The sequence below is a fragment of the Bos taurus genome, chromosome 12, assembly GCF_002263795.3.
Source record: "Bos taurus isolate L1 Dominette 01449 registration number 42190680 breed Hereford chromosome 12, ARS-UCD2.0, whole genome shotgun sequence".
Lineage (NCBI taxonomy): Eukaryota > Metazoa > Chordata > Mammalia > Artiodactyla > Bovidae > Bos > Bos taurus.
Genome location: NC_037339.1, coordinates 26,705,836 through 26,711,214, shown reverse-complemented (window position 1 = coordinate 26,711,214; position 5,379 = coordinate 26,705,836). Strand labels below are relative to the sequence as shown.

General features: G+C 42.8%; 1 long non-coding RNA gene across 1 annotated transcript; it reads left to right on the top strand.

The window, feature by feature from the left end:
* Positions 1-288: 288 nt before the first annotated feature.
* Positions 289-4,593, top strand: LOC104973559 (uncharacterized). The gene is made up of 2 exons (XR_810169.4): positions 289-530; positions 3,772-4,593. It is a non-coding gene; the product is annotated as an uncharacterized lncRNA (long non-coding RNA).
* Positions 4,594-5,379: the final 786 nt, after the last annotated feature.

Genomic DNA, 5,379 nt, shown 5'->3' with positions numbered 1-5,379 from the left:
GATCACAGAGAGCCAGGTGTGACAGCTTGACTGCACCGGCACAAGGCTGGCTCTACTGTGGAGAAATAATGAAGACCCACACCCTCCCTAAGGTCACCTTTAAACATAATAGGCATACTTGAATAGAATCCCTGTCATCTAAATACATTTCTAAAAATAACTGCACCAGGAGAGGGATCCCTTATTAGATTTACTTTCCCATATTTAGCCTATAATTAGGAGACTTGGAAGGGTGAAGCTGATTGGCCTCCAGTGCAATTCACAGACACAGAGAAATTCTTGAGAGCCACATTACCTCCTTAGCAGAAGCATGAGCTAGCTTTAAAGGCATGAGCTCTGATTTAATATCACTTAGGCAGCCACCAAAGAACATAAAGAATGAGGCTGCTGACCTTGTTCCTGACAGACATTTTTCGGTTTTCATGTTCCAAAAATTATTAAGAAGGGGCTTCTATCAACATGACTTTTCCTGAGTCTCTTGTGTTTATGAGGAGAGCTTTGCTGATGTACTCACGATTTCAAACTGGAAGGTAAGCATGAAGATGGATAAGTCTTTGTTTCAAGTATCAGTATGTTTTAGAGACAAAAGCAGCTAAGAATTAGAACAGATTTAAGCATACAAATTGATTTCATTATCATGAGCAAATACAGTAATTTGAAAGAAAATTTACTTCTGTGGTAATTTTTAAGTTAAAAAAAAATTATTTAGTGGGCTTTAGTCTCTTCCACCTACAGTTAGAAGAGCTGAATCTATACTAAGTGAAGTTATCCCTTTGAAATTCTTTTTAAATTTTTTTATTGGAGTATAGTTGCTTCCTAGGGTCTTCCCTGATGGCTCAACAGGTAAAGAATCCACCTTCAGTGCAAGAGACACAGGAGACACAGGTTCAATTCCTAGGGTAGGAAGATCCCCTGGAGGAGGAAATGGCAATCCACTCCAGTATTTTGGCCTGGAGAATTTCATGGACTGAAGAGCCTGCTGGGCTACAGTCCATGGGTATGCACAGAGTTGGACACGACTGATGTGACTTAGCACGCACGCAGGTATAGGTGCTTTGCAGGTGGTGCTAGTGGTAAGGAACTTGCCTGACAATGCAGGAGACATAAAATAATGGGTTTGATCCCCTGGAGGAGAGCATGGCAACCCACTTCAGTATCCTTGCCTGGAAAATCCCATGGACAGAGGAGCCTGACAGGCTCAAGTCCTAAGGTCACAAAGAGTCGGACAAGACTGAACAAACACATCCACACCCATAGTTGCTTTACAGTCTTGTGTTAGTTTCCGTTTGTAAATATAAAATGGCTGGGTGACAGGGAAGTGTCTTTGAATGGCAGTGTTCCCCACTCCAGTGCTTTCTCCAGTAACATATGGATCTTCAGGTCCTCCCAACATTTACTGGACAAGGCGAGGTTTGGAAATGAGCAACACATACCTGCCCCCCAAAATCTTTTAAATCTCTCTTGCTGCTGCTGCTAAGTTGCTTCAGTCATGTCCGACTCTGTGCGACCCCATAGACGGCAGCTCACCAGGCTCCCTCGTCCCTGGGATTCTCCAGGCAAGAACACTGGAGTGGGTTGCCATTTCCTTCTCCCATGCATGAAAGTGAAAAGTGAAAAGTGAAGTCGCTTAGTCGTGTCCGACTCTTAGCGACCCCATGGACTGCAGCCCACCAAGCTCCTCTGTCCATGGGATTTTCCAGGCAAGATTACTGGAGTGGGGTGCCATTACCTCTCCTAATATCAGTGTACTCAATAGATGGCAGGAAAATGAGCTGTTTCCCCAGGTTGAGACTTGTCCAAAGTGCCTCATGATAACAGAAATAAAATGAAAACTAGGAACATATTCTCCATCTAAAATTTGTGAAACCATAGTCCACCTGGGCTGAGTAGAGCTGAGGACAGTTACAGAAATCAGTGGTAGCAAAACCAACACCTGTGGAATATAAGGGAAGTAAAATCCCTTAAGACTCTGGAACCACTTGGTTGTAAATATTCTTAAACCAAGGCTTATAAGACAAAGACGCCAGCCCATATTATACTAAAATGGTTGTCATTTTTAGATGAAGCAATTCACATTCGGCCACTCCATCTTGATTTGTTTTCCCACAGGCAGATCTGAATAGGCATATCCCTGTGTTCCTTTTTTATAGAGTTTTACTGTCCCAAGAATAGACTAATTTCACATTCTATTGCCTGGTTCCTTTACCAGTACACCAAACATAAGGAACAAATAGTCCAAATTATATTCCTCTCTGGAAATAGTTATAAAAGTTTATGTCACTCCACATATACATTCTGCTAGGAAAGCTGGGAGAAAAAATTACCTACAACAAATTGGTCCATGAAATAAGATACAACATTGCTGTCCCAGAGAATACATTAAAGAAAAAAAATTTTTATGACACTTGCTAAAGAATGGTATGGGTGACTTTATACAGGACCATGGCAGTAGGTGTGAGGATCACTGCAGTGGGATTTTGCAGGAGGAGACAGTGATCTGGCTCAAGTCAGAATAGAACAAGAAGTAGGGGTTTTACAGCCAAGGAGTGAGGTGAGGCTGGTGGTCAATAAATGGAAAATTACTAAGAGAGAGGGCAATTATTGCTAAACTAGCCTACCAGGATTCTTGCTCAAGGCAGGCCATGGTGATCAGATGTCACCTGGGGGATGGTGGGGGTGAGGAACCCAATCAGATATCAAGGATGATCAGATATCGGGGATGGAGTATTCTGGCTAAATCAACTTAGCAGGACTCTTGCTAAAATCAGGCAATGTCAAGACAAACACAGAAGCCCCAGAGTTGAGGTTTAGTTAGGGAGAAGATTCAGAGGAGCCTGACTGAAGGTTGGTCAAGGAGAGACTCTTTGTCAATAATGGGAAGTTACCTCCTAATGAGGACCCAGCTTCCTGTACTGCAGGGTGAGCCATGAGGACACAGGAGGAGTCATAACTGCTCTTGGAAAGACAGTAACAAGCAGTGAGGACCCCTATTCAGGGCTGAACGAACCCCTCCAAATAACTCACTCAACCTCTTTTCTGCCTATGCTTGTACTGGGAAATCATGAAAAATTTCTTTTCATAGTTTACTCTGCACATTTTCACACATTATCTCATTCAAAATAAATAATTTTACAAGTGAGATAGTTGACACTCAGAAGCCAAGGTGAGATTCAAGAGGCCAGGGTGGAGACATGTCCCAGCCTGCAGAGCTGTTCCTCCTCTCCCCATCTCCCGTGGGAGGAGTCTGTTTCCGACCAGCATCCTCATGACGACAGGCCTGCTCCCTCTGTGCGTGCAGGCACCTTAGATCACCTCTCTTTTTCTCTCAAAATCCACAGAATGAACATTTGCCCAAAGGACTCCTATCAATCCTACCAAAATATCACCTCAAACTGAATGCAAAGCATCCTCGGCTTCCTAAATGATCCTCTTAATAATTAAAATGGCCCTGTTGGATACAGAAGTAGTTTTACAATCTTACTTTTAACCATGGTGACCTATCACCTAAAAGCTCACGTTCAGACATGAGCACATACATTACATTCAAGCTTTGAGAAAGCTTGAGAAGCATCAGGACTCCCTGATCAAGTTTTAGTCTGAGTGGAAAAACTCCACAACATTCAAAACTCTGAAAACCACTATAGTCCATCTGAGATTGGTTAAATCCATGCATGCAGAACCCACGGTTACAGAGGGACAGCCATACTTCAAAATGAAAACATCTGAACAAACAGCAGCTGAGAAAAGTTTCTCTAAACTTTGTTTTAACAGAGCTCTCTGAGAATTCAGCTGCCAGAGATAGAGAGAGAGAGAGAGAAGACTTACCCTCAGCACCTAGAGAATGTGAGAATTCTGCTGCCACAAATCCCCCTCCAGGGACCTTCCAGCCAGGCAGGATAATGACCATTCGCACCAGCACCTGGATGAGAATTGTGAAAATGTGTCACAAACCTTATAAGAACCTCCCACACTTTCCCACAGAAGCTCTGACCACCAACATGCCCTTATTATGCTGATAGTATATAAACCTTTACCCATGGCTGTTCAAAGAGATTCTCTTTATAGAATGCTGCTGCATGAGTGTATGATAACATTTTCTCTTGTTACTCTGAAGAAAACTCCAGATTGTCAATTAATTCGCAGGTCCCAACTACCACCATTCAGACCTCACTTGGTCAAGGAAAAGTTTTCCTGCCAGGTCTCCAAAATCAACAAGCCACTGAAATGACCCTACTCGCCCTCACCTCCAGGATTCCTGCCATGAGAGAATAAACCACAGTTTGTTTAAGCCACTATTGGTTGGATTTTCTGCAACTTGAAGCAGAAAGAAGAGCCAGTAGTTTACCCTGTTCATTCTTTTTGAGCCAAGACACAAGTGCCCACTCTCCATTCCCCAAAATGATGGGAAAAGTCATAGTTCAGACTTGGATGCCAGAACAATCACAAAAGAAAGTGGAACCTTGTCTGGTCAGATCTATGTTCCAACTCCTATACATCACTAATGTAGATCAGCTTCTCACACTTTTTCTTTGCACAACATATATCAACTCTGGATTAATCTGGTAAAATGAATAAGACATTTTTAAAACACTGCCATGGCTTTCAAAAACTTCTTTATTGTTCAGAAATGTTTAGTTTGGGGGAAAAAGCAACTATGTGTTTTCATAATTAAATGACACTCTTTTCCCTGAAGTCCTCAGTTTGTTGAGGGACATTGGGAGCTAGGTGATGAAGGGTAGATGGAGAAATGCTGAAAAGGCAGATCACCCAGAAAAGTTTCTCAAGAGATCCCCCAGCCAAAGTCTTCCCCACGTCTGTGGCATTTTTCGGTTTCTGGGGTTTCTAGTGGTCCAACCTATGACACTTTGCAGCAAGTGCAGTCACAGAGACAATGTGGCACCCACCGGGAGCCATTCCCTAACTTTTTGGGTCCCCGCAAATCCTTCCTTCTCCATGGAGAAATTAGAGTCCTTGAGCTGAATGTGTGTTTCTTCCAGAGTTAGCAGTAGAGGAAGAGGTGGAGATGGGAGTGAGCTGAGTTCTAGGTAAGCGGGCTGAAAGAAGCAGGATGGAAGGATGGGAAGTAATGAGCGCCACACCCAGACCTGTGTCCCAGTGGGAAGCATTCAGAAACTGAGAAACTGAATGGGAACTTGAACTACGAAGCCCAAACCTTTAAATTAACCGGGCAGCTGGCAAGACTCTAATAGAATATTTTCGCATTTTAAAAGCTCCATGAAAACTATTTGAATCTCAGTATCTTCATTCACAAAATAGAGTATGGGAATAAGTGGGTCGTGAGATTCTCGAGGCTCTGAGATCTTATAATTCTATAATTGTCTTCATGAGAGGATTTTGGCCATAGCTTTTTCAAGTTAA